This window comes from Prionailurus viverrinus, chromosome D2 (genome assembly GCF_022837055.1).
Source record: "Prionailurus viverrinus isolate Anna chromosome D2, UM_Priviv_1.0, whole genome shotgun sequence".
Lineage (NCBI taxonomy): Eukaryota > Metazoa > Chordata > Mammalia > Carnivora > Felidae > Prionailurus > Prionailurus viverrinus.
Window position 1 is genome coordinate 70,810,382 of NC_062571.1, and position 13,909 is coordinate 70,824,290.

The 13,909-nt window shown below is 48.7% G+C and overlaps 1 protein-coding gene across 28 annotated transcripts in view; it reads left to right on the forward strand.

Annotated features, from left to right (window-relative positions):
* TCF7L2 (transcription factor 7 like 2) overlaps nt 1–13,909 on the forward strand; it is a 202,952-nt gene that overhangs the window by 161,174 nt on the left and 27,869 nt on the right. The window lies entirely within an intron of this gene.

The window sequence follows — 13,909 nt, forward strand, 5'->3', positions numbered from 1 at the left end:
CCTCGGCGGCCATCGGGGCGCGGGGCAGCATGCCCGCGAGCCGGCGGCGGGAAGGAGAGCCCCGCAACCCGCTCTAGATGGTAAGCGGCCCGCGCGGGCGGGCGGGCGGACCGGGCGGGCGGGCGGGCGGACGGACGGGGCGGCGGGGCGCGGGCGGGCGGCGCGCGGTGGCCGGTCCCGCCGCCTCCCCGCGCGCCTGCCTGGCCAGTGCCTCGCATGCTCCCAACCTTCACCCGGTTCGCTCGTCACTTTTGCAGTAACTTTAACATTGACGTCCCTTGACTGGGAAGGTGCCGGATGGAGGAGGTCTTTATTTTCTTTTTTTCCCCTTAACTCTCCTTAAAATAAAAATAATAATAATAATAATAATAATAAAAAACGAAAAAGAGAAATCGGCAGTACTTTTTTACTCCGAACTTTTAGCTCGTGACCGTGCAGACCTGCTTGTAGTATTTATTGCTTCACTCGGAAGTGACTGTTTGGGGCCGGGTTGGGGGGAGGTTCGCTTCTTTTCGCCCACCAAGTTAAAGTCACGGATGCTCCACCCTCCTGGCTCCCTTCCTAACTCTCTGTCCCCAAATATTTTCGTGAGGGGTCCGCAGTTTTCTGCTTTTCATATGCACTCGTGCAAGACCCATCTCCCCTTCCCCGCGTCTCCAACTTCTTTATTTAAAACAGAACACCAGAACTTTGCCGCTGATGTGGATGAGGACCGCGGGATGAGAATGGGCAGTCTTTCCAGCATCTTACTTTACTTCTCCACTTGATTGTGATTTCATGCTAACAGGAAAGGAAACTCTTACTCTCTCTTGTTTGGTTTTGGTTTGGGGGAGTTGAAAAAAAATCCCATAGAACTTGGCAGTATCCGTCAGCTTTTTATTTATTTATTTTTCTGGAAATGTTCTAAGTGTGGGTGTACTTCTGACAAGTTGGGGCACCCCTGGGGTGGACTCGGGATGGGATGATGGGACCGCAGATATCCTGAAGCGGTTTCTTAGGAGGGAGTTTGAAGAAATTCACCAGATTTCCCTGTTCTTTTTAAGGAGGAGGAGGAGGACTGTCTGGAATGTGTTGGCTCATCTTGGCTGTTTCCATTTTCCTTGTCTTTTGAGAAAGCCAGAAAATACCGAGTCAAAGTTGCCCATCCTGTTTGCTGCACTTTATAAGTTATTGTTGCTGAATGATTGGGAGCTGTCCATCAGCCGGGAGGGAAACTTGCAGTTTACTTAAGAAATTGCATGTGTGACAAAGGCAGCTGCCGAGTGTGGTGGTCTTCGTGAATAGAGGGAGGGGAGGCAATTAGGGGCTGTGTGGTTGGGGCTTTTTACTTGTCAAACTGGAGGCTCATTGCTTTTGTTACCGCCATGTAAAGGGAAATGGCAGGGTTTTGTTTTGGTACTGAGGACCTTAAAGATTGCTGCCTGACACACCGGAAGGCCGGATAAGTCTAGAAAGAGGGGCCACAGAGCAGTATTTTTAAAAAGAAGAAGAGAAAATTAAGAATTCTCACTTTGGGTTATCTTGAAGTCCTTCCAGCCTTTGTTTTTGTTTTTGGGGGGAGGGTGGGGGTGGGGTGGAGTGAGAGTTCTTAACTCGGCCGGTGTGTTAAAGACTAACGTCAAGAAAAGAGTCCTATAAACAGGTGGGCAGTCAGATCGGCGAATTCAAAACGTCTCCCCAGTGTCAGGTGTCCCGCCGCCAGAAGGAACCAAATCTTTGCCACTGGTTTTGCTTCACGCAAGGCAGGTCCAGGAACCCATGTGGCGGTGGGCAGGGGTGTTCTCTTACCTGCATGCAAATCGGAGTTGTGCGTTTGCTTTTGAACAGGGTGAAACGATTTAACACTTGGGGTGGGAGGGGACCCGAAAGGCTCATTTTGTCCCCTGCAAGTTTCTTCTGTCTTTAACCCCTCCTGGAGCCACCCTCCCTCTCTCCCCTCCTTCATGTAAAAGAGGATGATTTCAGGCCTGTGATGTCTGAGTCTCTCAACTCCAATTAAGTTAAACCCACACAAATGTACCCGGCCCTGGATCCTATGAGAGCCCCAGGAAAAGTAAGTCGGGTTTGTGGGATTTAGGGCTAGCCTTTTGCATTCCTCTGCCTTCTCTTGTCTCTCTGCCTGTCTCTGTATCTCTCTCTCTCTCTCTCTCTCTCTCTCTCTCTCTCTCTTTCTGTCTCTCTCTCATTCTGGGGAAAGCTCACAAAACTCAACAGTCTAAAAGCAAGTTAACGGTCTGAGTGCTAGAATGCCAGGGAGCACAGGAAGCTTGCGTTCTCCTTCCACAGAGGTCAGTTGAAAATCTTTCCAGCACAGTCTTTTACTCTAGAAGGAAAAGAGGGTGTGTGTGTGCGTGCGTGTGTGTTTGGCAGACAAGGCCCTACCAAATGTCACTCCCGTGTCACTGTGACAAGAAAATATGCTTCCCCCCCCCCCCCTCCTCTCGCACTGCAGCCCTCTCTAAGAAATTTGTTTTGAGGGATTTGACAATCTTGCAGATAAAGTGCCTGCCTCCTGCACTCGGTTGATCATTTTCCCTCATGGCCGACCGTAATTTCTTAGCTACTCTTAGCGGTAGCTGTGTCCCTGCCGCCCAAGGTAACGGGTGAGGGAGGGGGACTTGGCTTAGGTGCCCTGAGCTGGCTGGGGAACATGGGCCTTCCCCCTTCCTTCACGGATTCTGTAGTGGTAAAGATTAGAAACTAGAAGGAGTTTTTTCTAATTAGGAATTAAAAAAAAAAAAAAAATTCAGTCTGCCACCAGTTGAACTAGATGGTGAGGTTTCTTTTGGCTTTGTTTTGTTTAATTTTTTCGTTTGGTTTTTGAGGGCTGCTGCGTGTGGAAGGGGGCTAATTAACAAAGTAACGATAGGCACCAGGAGTGAGACCTTGGGAGCATTTTGAGTGAACCAGGGCAGAAATTTGGAGCCTTCTCTAAAGATGCTTTTTTCCAGCTCTTTCAGGGAAAGGCATAAAGGGAGGGGAAGCTGGGAGGAAGAAGAAAAGTGAGAAAAGCAGTAAGGGAGGAGGAAAAAAAAGCTGGCCCAGTCCCATCTTGAAGGTACAGAGAAAGTTTTTTTTTTTGAGGTGGAGAGAAAGAAAACCAAAGCTATTATGTACCCTAGGGATACAATTTTAGTGGGCATGGAAGATTTGAGTGGGAAGGGAGGCACAGTGGCCTCCGGGCTCTCTCTCTTCCAGCAGTTGGGCGGTTGGCACCTCCATTTGAATTGCTGGGTGAGTAGTGGGGTGTGCGTGCGTGCGTGCGTGCGTGTGTGTGTGTGTGTGTGTGTGTGTTTGTATCCTTGCTTATGGTCTTGACCATTAAACCTCAGTTCCTTTTTTTCTTTTCTTGTTTTAAATTCAGACGATGGGAAGGAAAAAACAAAGCAAGAATCAATGGTCAACTCAAAGTTGGTGCCCTTTCACGCTATACTTTTCCATAGCAGTTTTTGGGGGAGTGGGGAGAAAGGGTTAAAAAAAAAAAAAAAAAAAGATGCGGAGAGAAATCGTGACTCTCATCACAGTCCTTCCTGCTACCCAGCCATGCAGAGCCCGCGAAGCCGGCTCCCCAAGTACGAGGAAGGAGTAAACTGGGTTCCGGAAAGGGGTGGTGGGGTTTAGGATTTCTTTTAACAAATAAATTTCTCTCCTTCACCCACCAGGGTGGGCTCCACTGGAAGAAAGAGAAGGGAACATGACGTGGCCTCAGAGAGGAGCATACTTTCAAAGCTTGAAAGGTCTTGGAGCGTTCAGGCTTTCACAGTAGCAGGGCTTGTGTAAACTGTATATTTTGGTTTCATATTTAATGCTAACTTTCTGTTGCTCTGTCTTTATAGTTGTATTTATTTTCAATCTCCAAATGTAGATGCCGGCCTTTCAGGGCTACAGTCTTGCTTGTGGTGTCTGTGTTTTCTAAACTTCGTAGGAAATGTGTTTCGGAGCCCTGAGCAGGAGACCATTGTGGTGTTAATGATTAGGAAGAAGGTCCTTTTGCAATACCAGTTTGGGGCTTAGGTTACACTGTTTTCCGCTCAACTGTTGGGTCCGATCCTTTGCCACAACTGTAAGGGCATCCTCGAATTTGGAGGCGATTCCTAGGATTACTTTCATTACTATTTTTTGCTGTTGAGTGGCCAAACACAGAAACATTTGCAGTGGTCAGTCCGCTCTTAGATCCGATCTGGGGGGAGGGGAAGGAAAAAAAATGAAATCTGCAACAGACTCTAAGAGTCCTTGTGTTTTCAAGATCAGGAATTCAACCCTAAACAGCCTATTAAAACCCAAAGTGGTAAATAACTTCTGTGAGTCAAGCATGAAGGAATGACAGATACTTGCCTTGGTTTTCCTCTCTGGTTGTGTGCAACTTTTCTAGTTCAGTCTACGATCGTGTGAACTGTCCAGAAGCGTGGGGAAGACAGTGCAAGCTGGCACCGCAAATGTGGAAGTTGTGTTGCTGTAAATTTCCCAACCCAGCGCAGTCTCCCTTTCTGAGATTCCTGAAAGGTTCCAGACCTTTGTTTACTCAAATTACTCGGGTTACTTAATAGCAGTCCTGCTGTTTCGGTGGCCGCTAAACCTCCATTCTTGATTTCTCATGAGAAAGGAGTTGTTTGAAAGGGTGAATTCCCGACTCCAATGATACAGATATTATGATCTTTGTATTGTCACAACAGGCTCCTGCTTCGGCATTTTCTAGAAGCAGCAGAGCCTGCAAGCTTATATTCTCAGGGAAACCTCCCTTTTGTGGTTTGGGGTCGGTGGGGGGCCCGGCTGAGCTATGTAATGGAAAGCTTTCCTCCTGCAACATTTTGGAATGTGATGAAATCTTGCCATGCCCTCCAGATTACATACTTCTGCACACATTTGAAAAAAAATTTTTTTTAATTGGACTTTGCCTGGGTCATTACTTCCAAGTCAGCTTGCTTTCAGAGAGGGTCATGTCCTTTTCACGTGTATCATTTATCGAGACTGTAGATGCCCACTAAAGGGTGCCCATGTGTGGGAGGGACACTACTAACTTGGCAAGACAGAGAACAATGCAGCACCCCCTTTGCACCCATCATTGCTGACATCCTGCTGAATCCAGGGGTTTGACTCATTGGTGTCCCTTGGGCCACAGGAACACGTTCATCCCTCCTCTTCTGTTTACCTGCTCCTTTCTAGGGAGAAATTCACCTGCTCTCTGAAGGAAACAGCTGTTCGAAAGAGCTCTTATCAGACTCCCATGTAGCAGGCATGAATTTCAAATGCAGTACTGTCTAAATTCACAAGTTGGGCACAGGGTGTATTAAAAAAAAACAAAAGACATTTTTATACAGCTGGTCATTGTAAATAAATTAGAAGAGCTGTATCAGGTTTTGTTCACTATTTTCTCAAAATCCCCAGGATGTAATAACCATTATGTACTTAAAATTTACTCTAAATCAAAATTGGTGATTTCCTTTCCATTATATTCAGGAATCCCTAGATTTGGGGTTGTTGGGTTTTTTTTTTTTTTTTTGGAGGGGGGTGGGTAGCCTGGAAATCATCATTATTATTTTTTTTAAGTTGTTTTGAATTTGAGCTTTTGGATTTCTTCATTTGGAATAGGTTAGTTTTATTCTTGGCTCTGTTTTGCAAATCTGCTCTCCTAGGAACAGCTGTACCCTCTTACCCAATTCTCAAACATTCTCTGTAAACTTGGACACTCAACAAGATTGATTATGCTAACACTAATCATTTAATACCCAAGTAGTAGAGAAATATCTTGCGGGAGGGTGGAGGTTGCGAACCACCGGGAAATTACTTAGGGGTGAAGTGGCTGGTTCCTCATCTTGGCGACCTTGTGTGGAGGATTAGGACAGTCAGAGGACCCTGTTGTGCCTGCCGTACCCCCTCACTGACCTCCGCCATGCTGTGGCATGTTCCTGGAGGGACGCGGGCAGGAAGAAAACCCTGGGAACTCACTGGTCAGGGGCCAGCCTGGACCGGGCCGGCCAAGACTGAAGCTTGCACGTGCTTTAAAGGTTAGCTGGGGGAAACACAATGGGATGCTTTCTTTTTATTGGGAAATAAATGAGAATGAGTGGAAATAAATTATGTTTAATGAACTTAACTGGAAGTAATTGTTCAAGAGCCTGTGAAAGCACAGCTTTGCTGGGTCGGCCCTCGGCTGCGGCTCTCACAAAGCCAAGCAGCTGGAGCACATCTTTATTTTCCAGGTTAGAATGTTCCCCTTCGGGTGCCCACTCCCCCACCCTGACACCTCCTCCTGACTCCCAGCCTTCCCCTCCTCCTTTTTGGGGATTAAGGAAAGATCATTAAGAGCAGAGTTTGGCCCCCTAGACCCTGAATGCTTGGCAATCTGTTTTGTGTGTTACCAGCTGGATTGTTAGATTATGGAAGGGACCGGGGGTTGGGGGGGGCGGGGGAGAAGAAGGCCAAGGGCTTAGGATGGTTTGAGTTAGTTCTATGTATATGCATGTGTGTGAGAGAATTTGGATGAAAATTGACTGCACATTTATTCTCTCTCTGCCTGCCCTGTTCAATCATTTCCCCGCACGAAGAATTTTACTGCTTGTGTGAGTATATGAGAAACTGTGAGTCGGCAGAATTTTGTAGAGAGCCGGAGAATCTCTCTTCCTCTCCTTGCTGTCTAAATGGAGTTGATTCTGGGGTTGGGGGAGGGTCCAGCCATCCATAGTTTGCAAAACAAAGCAGCAGCACCCTGAGTCAGGCCACCTTGGGTTGCAGAAGCTGTCGTTTTGCAGCCTGGTGGGTTTGTGCCAGAGACCCCCCAGCAGCGCGGCCAGGTGAGGTGAGCTGTGCAGTGGAGTTGCAGGGTGGGCATTTGCTGCAGGTCACAGGCAGACCTCCTTCCTCTTAACCACCTCATTTCTCCAAGCAAAACTTGGACCCCGCGAAGCCTTCTCTCTTATTTATCATTTTCAGTAGCCATGTACATCCCGTCCAGGGAACGTGTGCCATCAGCCGGGAGCAGGGCCTTCGGGAGCAGCAGCACTTGACCACGAGTGGGCCCTGTGCGCTGCACTAGGCGGGGCCTAGCTGGCTGGGCTTCCATAGCTGGGAGGAGAGAGGGGCAGGGCAAAATGTTTCCAGAAGCCCATCTGGCCAAGCGTGGAAGGCCGCTGTCACCCTTTCCGTCTGTGTGTGCAGGAGCTTTGCAGGATGCGGTAGGGAGATGTTCAGTAGGTAAGCAGGGATGGGTCTGTGCGTGCAGGCCCGGATCCAGCTTGCCGTGAGGGCCTCCTTGACGTCATTCCAGAAGCGGAAGTGGGCGCTAATGGTCGGGAATGGGTGGTTGAGGCCGGAGGCTTACTTTTGCTGACGTTCCACCACTCTCTGGTCCATAGCCTGAAAGAATAGGACTAGTTGAGTCACAAAGGGTTGTTGACGAGTAAGAAACAGCCCCTCCTTCAGCTCCAGCCCCTCCTCTTCAGCCGTGGCTCCAGTGACGTGCGCGCGACATCATTAATGTTTTGCTAGTCGCCATTGGCCTTGGTACAGCTGTAGTAAGCGGCATCTGGCAAAATGCACGGGGATGAGCTATAAACCCATTTTTTTCACGTAAACCTGGAATGAACAGTGTCCCTTCCTGAGGCTGATTTCAGACCCTGGGAGGGCTGGGTAACCAAAGACCACTGAAGACCTTCCACGCTGGGGGGTGGGGGGGAGAAGGCGGACAAATGCCCCTCTGTGCCGCTTTTGTTTTATTGTGCTGGGCTCCTCAAGGCACTTTCTGGCCCCATTTTTCTTCTGCAGAAAAGGAGGGCACTAGGGGAGTATTGAGGAGGAGGGCCGGCAGAGAGGCCGGGCCAGCAATGGCTCTATTTGTTTTCAACGTCTGCTGATTAATAGGTTGCGAGGTGAATGGCCAGCTTTCATTCCCTTTGGGTTCCCCACAGTTACAGAAGGTTGCGGGGCTGGGGTTAGGGGAGGGTAGCAGGGAGATCTAGAAGTGCCTGAACCAGTCTTTCATCCGCCAGGTTCCACATGGCGAGCCCCGTTTGGACGGGTGTGTGGGCGCTTGGCGATGAGGGTGGCACGGCCGAGTTGCAGAACGCTGGGCTTAAGGGTTCTCCAGAGGTCAGAGGTCAGCCACAGGGGCGCCCCCTCCCCACCCCGCCTCCCCCCCCCACTGTAGTTGGATGAATACTTCGGGTCGAAAGGCTTTGTGCGCTTTGAGGGCTGGTAAAGGACCCTTTCTTTTTTTTTTTTAATAATTTTAACCATTCAGTGCTCAAAACCCATAAAGGATAATGAACAGAACTGGGGAAGGCTTTGCTTTGGGCAGCAGCCATTTCTCCAGGTAGAAAACCAAGCCCTAATGACTTATAGCCAGATGAGGATTTTTGTTCCCTTTAAATAGGTACTGTTGACTTCATTTCATGGGTTCGAGGTTTTTTAGTTGACTTTTTCTTTAGTTTCTTGTCAGCCAGAACTGACGGTGTGTGCAAAGTGTTTATCACCTGATCCCTGCGGGACCCTGCTACTGCTTCTGTCTCTGTTTGAGGTGCAGAAATATCCCATTAAATGTCCTCATCCCCCACCTCCTGTAATCAGCCACAAGTTGTAAAAAACCCTGATAAAAATCCCTGGTGCCCTGTGGCAAAGGTGTTCTCGCCGAGGCAGGGAGCCCCGAGCTACTCTTAACTTGGGGTGTGGGGGAGGCAGGGAGGACAGCAGGGAGCACTGTTTGCTGACACTGGGTCTAGGTTCCAGAAACTGGTAGGTGGCAGTGTGAGGAACAGATCCCTTTGTGAGTCCTGAAGCCTCTCTGTCCGGTTGGGAAGGTTGGCCCGGCCTACGCTCATCGGGTGCAGCGTGCACGGTGGTGAGCCCCACCCCGCCGCCAGCCTCTGGGTGGGGGTGGTGGTGGGGGGGGGGTCAGGTCGGTGAGTGTGCAAGACCTGGAAGCACTACCCCCCTCGAGCCTGTGACCTGGGACACCTCCCGTATGGAACTGATAAGAGCTGCCAACCGCTTGATAGGTGTGTTGATGAGGACTTGATGAAATCCGTCCTACTCAGCACCGAGGCGGGTCTGGCACCAGGGCCGCATTCAGCAGCAAGGAGGAGCTGTGCTGGGGTTGACCATAGAGCTTCAGCAGCTGGTCAGGGCTCCTCTCTCCCGTCCTCCCCTCAGATCGTCTGGACGAAGGGGTCTGGGTGGCTCTGATCTGGACAGAGGGGTCTAGGTGACTCTGAGTTCCAGGTGCTCGCGGTGTGGGGGTGTATGGGCGACCGCAGCATATGACTCCCGGACCTTATGTGGAACATTTTATTAACGTTGGCCTTTCACGTGGCCCAGAGTTGCCTAGTTTTCATCATATTCTTAGCGGGTTGGATGCTAGTAACTAGGCTCGTCCGGCAGCTTTCGATGACTGCCACCATCCCGACCTTGAGTGTATGTTAGCTGTCCCCGGAGGTAATGACTTTTTTTGCACCCCTTAGGTAGTTGGTTTTCTTTTTTCATTTTATTTATTTTAGAGAGAGAGAACATGAGTCCGGGATGGGGGGGGGGGCGGGGAGGAAGAAAGGGAGGGAGGGGGAGAGAGAGAGAGAGAGAGAGAGAGAGAGAGAGAGAGAGAGAAAGTATCTTAAGAGTCCGATATGGGGCTTGATCCCATGACCCTGGGATCATCACCTGAGCCAAAATCATGAGTTGGACACTCAGTCGACCGAGCCACCCAGGCACCCCACCCCTCGAGGTAGTTTTGAAGACATACCTCATATTTAGATAAAGTAGCTACCTAAAAAGTACCTGATTTCATGTTGCAGTTGTTTGCGTTGAATAGCGGACTCGGTCTATAAAGAGATAAAAGGGGGACAGACACATATTTCGTGGGCTCTTTATCCACTCACACCCCCAGCATAGATTGTTGCATTTCGGGAAGGTTGTCTGTGTCCTTCCCCTAAGAAAGGTACTTTTCACGTTTGAATTTTCTTAGGGTGGTGACATTTTTGAGCACAATCCTTAAAGACCTCTTTATGGAAGTGGGAGCTGTAGCGCCCGGGTGTCTGAGTCGATCGGGCGTCCAACTTTTGGTTTTGGCTCAGGTCACGATCTCACAGCTCTGTGGGTTCGAGCCCTGCATCGGGCTCTGTGCTGGCAGCACAGAACCTGCTTGGGATTCTCTCTCTCTCTACAGCTCTCGCAGCCCCTCCCCCACGCATGCTATCTCTGTCTCTCTCAAAATAAATAAATAAACTTAAATTTTTTTTTTTTTTTTTTTTTTAAGTGAGCTCTGATCACAGGGGAGGGGAAAGTCTAAGGGACATTTTCTGTTTGGGTCGGTTGGTGTTTGATTGATACGAACTCTGACTTCCAAGGCCCTCACCCTGATTCTGGAATGCCCTTGGTCATCTCCAGCTTTTTTTATTTAACTTTCAGCTCTTCTGTAGGCATTCTTATTTATTAGCATGATAGAGTAATGGTTTTTCTCAAAAGAGATAACAAATATGTTTATTAATTAAATACCACGTTTTTAAGAAGGGCGTTTCGCCTGACAGAGCGGTGGCCGGAAAACACCCATACGCTCTTGCCTCATAATGAACATCTTGCCTTTGAAATAAGGAGCACAGTCTGTGGATGCATTTCCCCTCTGGGAATCCGATTAGAAGATACTGGAAGGGTAGCCAACACCACCTTCAGTGTGCCCTCATCAGTAGTACTCGCTGGACAGTATTTTCCCAAAGCTTTTTGTATTGCACGTGTAGCTCTGTGCCAGCCTTGGTGTTGGTCGCTGTATAGGCAGGGGCCTTAATTTTCACAGCACACTCTGCGGTCGAGCCCGTTCCCATCTAGAGTTTGGAGAGACAGGACAACGGCCTAAGAGAGGTTGTACAGCTAGAGGGGTCAAGTAGAATTTCGACCTGGGTCTTGCTTGAATTCATAGCCTTCACTCTTGGCCACCGTGCATGCAGGCACTTGTGGTCACCGTGGTGCATGCCAGGGGGCTCTAAAACCATTTTTAAGGCACTCTTCTTATAAAGTATAAGACTAGCCCGTTTCTGAAGGCCTGTCTAGCTTAGTTCTACGATTCTGAGGAGACGCCGTTTTAGTCAATGAATCTGTGAAATTGGTCCTGGCCTTCTCTTCTTCTGATATTTACGGTTGCAACTCAGTTGTTCTTCTGCAACTTAGGAGTCTCGCCACTCCACAGGCTGGGCGTGACAGGAGACACAGAGTTCTAGAAGGCACAGTCTTTGTCATTAAGGAACGTAGCTACAGCGGGACCAAGAGAGGTACATATGTGGCTCTAGCATGGGCATGATGTGACATAGAAAGAAAGGGCTGTGGGGTTCTGAGACTGGAGAGACAGGGCATCTTCAAGAAGAACGTACTTCCATTCACAACAGCAGTCCAGGTGTAGGCAGGTCATATGAGAATGGTGAGTAGACCCTGGTTTCTGTAGGTATGACTTTATTCCTTCCCCTGCTTGCTTGGGAGCTGGTCAACCTGCAGAGACGCGTGGTTTCCTAGGGACCAACCTGGCATACAGTCACGATGAGAAGAGAGAACCACGTCATGCTAGGGCTCCCATTTGCCTTCCCCTCCTAAGGCTGGGTAGCAGCAGCTCGGGCTCTACCCCCTTCCGTGTTAGCGAATCTTGACAGGAAACTAACCCGTTGGCCAAGCTCAAGGGTGCAAAATAACATGAAGGCGATGGTGTCCAACTTTTGTCATGTGCCCATTTGCCTTCCCCTCCTAAGGCTGGGTAGCAGCAGCTCGGGGTCCACCCCCTTCCATGCTAGCGAATCTTGACAGGAAACTAACCCATTGGCCAAGCTCAAGGGTGCAAAATAACATGAAGGCAATGGTGTCCAACCTTCATACATATTTCTAAGAGGAAGAGGGAAAATGAACTTTCACGTCCTACACTCAGTGAGCTCTCCTGTCACCCAGATTCTGTCTTCGTCTTTTGCTAGACAAGTAGAGAAAGGCTTTCTCTGCATTTCCTGTTAGTCCTTCTTGGAAGGCAGCCATGGAATTGGTGCTTCTGAGCTGTAGACAGACGCGTGCCATGGGCCACTTCTCCCTAACAATAAACTAACAAGTAACAATAATAAACCACCATTCCTGTGCTCACCATGTGGTAGGTTCTGTGGTAAGCTCTTCCTGTGGACTTTCGTAAGAACTAGGACTTGATTGGTGATTAGGACCCCAGGTCTCTTAACCTTGGCACTTGTCTGTGGCCACGTGGTTCTCTGGTCTAGGGGTTCATGGCTGAACAGGTAGAGCTGCCATGTGAGGTCCTCAGGAGGCCGACTGGATGCCTGGGTCCTGAGCCCAGATCTCCTGAATCCGGTTCCTGCTGAGAGATTTCCTAAGATTGGCCATCCAGATTTGTGACAAGTGTCCTGAGAGATGCTTGACTCAACCAGAGCTGGGAACTGTAGGTGCCACTGTCAACCACCAGCCCTTCTAACCCCCATCCCGTGCTTCCTTCCATTGCTTATGGTGGTCCCGCTGCCCAGAAGTCATTCGACCTCCAAGTGACCATCTTCCCCGCTTTGGGTTACCTGTGGTTCTTCCTACTCATCTCCTAGTTTTACCCACACTTACTTTAAACTGTCTGGGATCGATCTGCCTTCTTTCATTGCAGCAGGTGTGTATCTTTCCCACCAAACAAAAAACTTCTGGAAGGTGGCAGTAGTCACTTTCAAAGGAAAGTGGTCTTCCCTCCCTCCAGCTGTGTCTGCCCCGTCTTCTCCCTCCCTCTCCTTTCCTCTTTCCCCTCTCCACCCCAGCCCACAGTGAGAGTTCATTTGCTGGTTACCTTTCAATCTGTCCTGAACAGAAATGTTCCCCCCAAATAATCCTCAGTGCATGTTCATAAGATGCTGGCTTTGGCCTTGGGGCAGCAGCCCCTCACTCTGCTGGCTGTGGCCTTGTTCAGACCTTCATGGCTGCTAGGGAGGTGTTAACCAAAACTCCCTCTGCTTTGGTGCTTTTTAATTTCAGTGCTTTGATTGCGAACTGGTAATTCACAACATAAGGCTCTTTGAGCAACCAGCTAGCCTCCTCTGAATGTGTCCACTTGTTTATGGGAATCGTTAAACCAAGCTGTTTTAAGTGTTGACTTCTTTCTCTGTAGTTTTTCCTGGAGCATCTAAGAAGGCCATATTTTCCTTTCCAAACATGCTCCTGAAAAAAGTTAGGAGTACCTTTTACCAATGCCTTCTCCGCAATTAATTGTGAGAAATACTCTTTCTATAGTATACCCCTTCCTTATTCATTAAAAAAAAAAAAAAAAAAAAAAAAAAGGACAAGAAGAAAAATGCACGGCGAACGAACTGCTCCGTGGTCCCTGAACTCGAGAGGCACTAGTGGGCAGCACTGGAACCTTACTTCTTTTCTTTTAATGCAATTCCTTTTCCTTGATGTTAATGCAAGTTGTGCCTTCCTAAAAGTAATAAAAGGAAATGAAGACACGTTCTGAAATGAAACTTGACTCTAATCCATTCATCATCTAATACTCGCCTCTTTATCTTCGCTGGTACCTAATCTGGTTAAATGTCCCTGTTGTAGGATTTTAGTGAAAATCCTCTATGGGGAATAGGGTTTTTTTGCAATTGGATTACTCTCAGTAAATGGCCCAGTAGTTCGCTTGTTTCAGCTTAATTTTTTCTTTGTGATCTTGCTGGGCTAAGTTATAGCACAGCAGAGTGGAGGGGGTGGGGCGGACTGAGAGAGGGGCTGGGGGGAAAGAGGAAAAGAATTCAGGAAGGTCTGGTCATGGCAACTGGAAAGATCTTAGCAAATGCTTTTCTTTTTTTCCTGCTTCTGTCTACCTGTCCACCCTTCTTGAACATAAAAATGCCTGTACTTTGTTTTCTAGAACTGCCCGTTTCTAATCTGCACACCTTTTATTAGCCCAATTTATCATCATCCAGTTAATTTATTA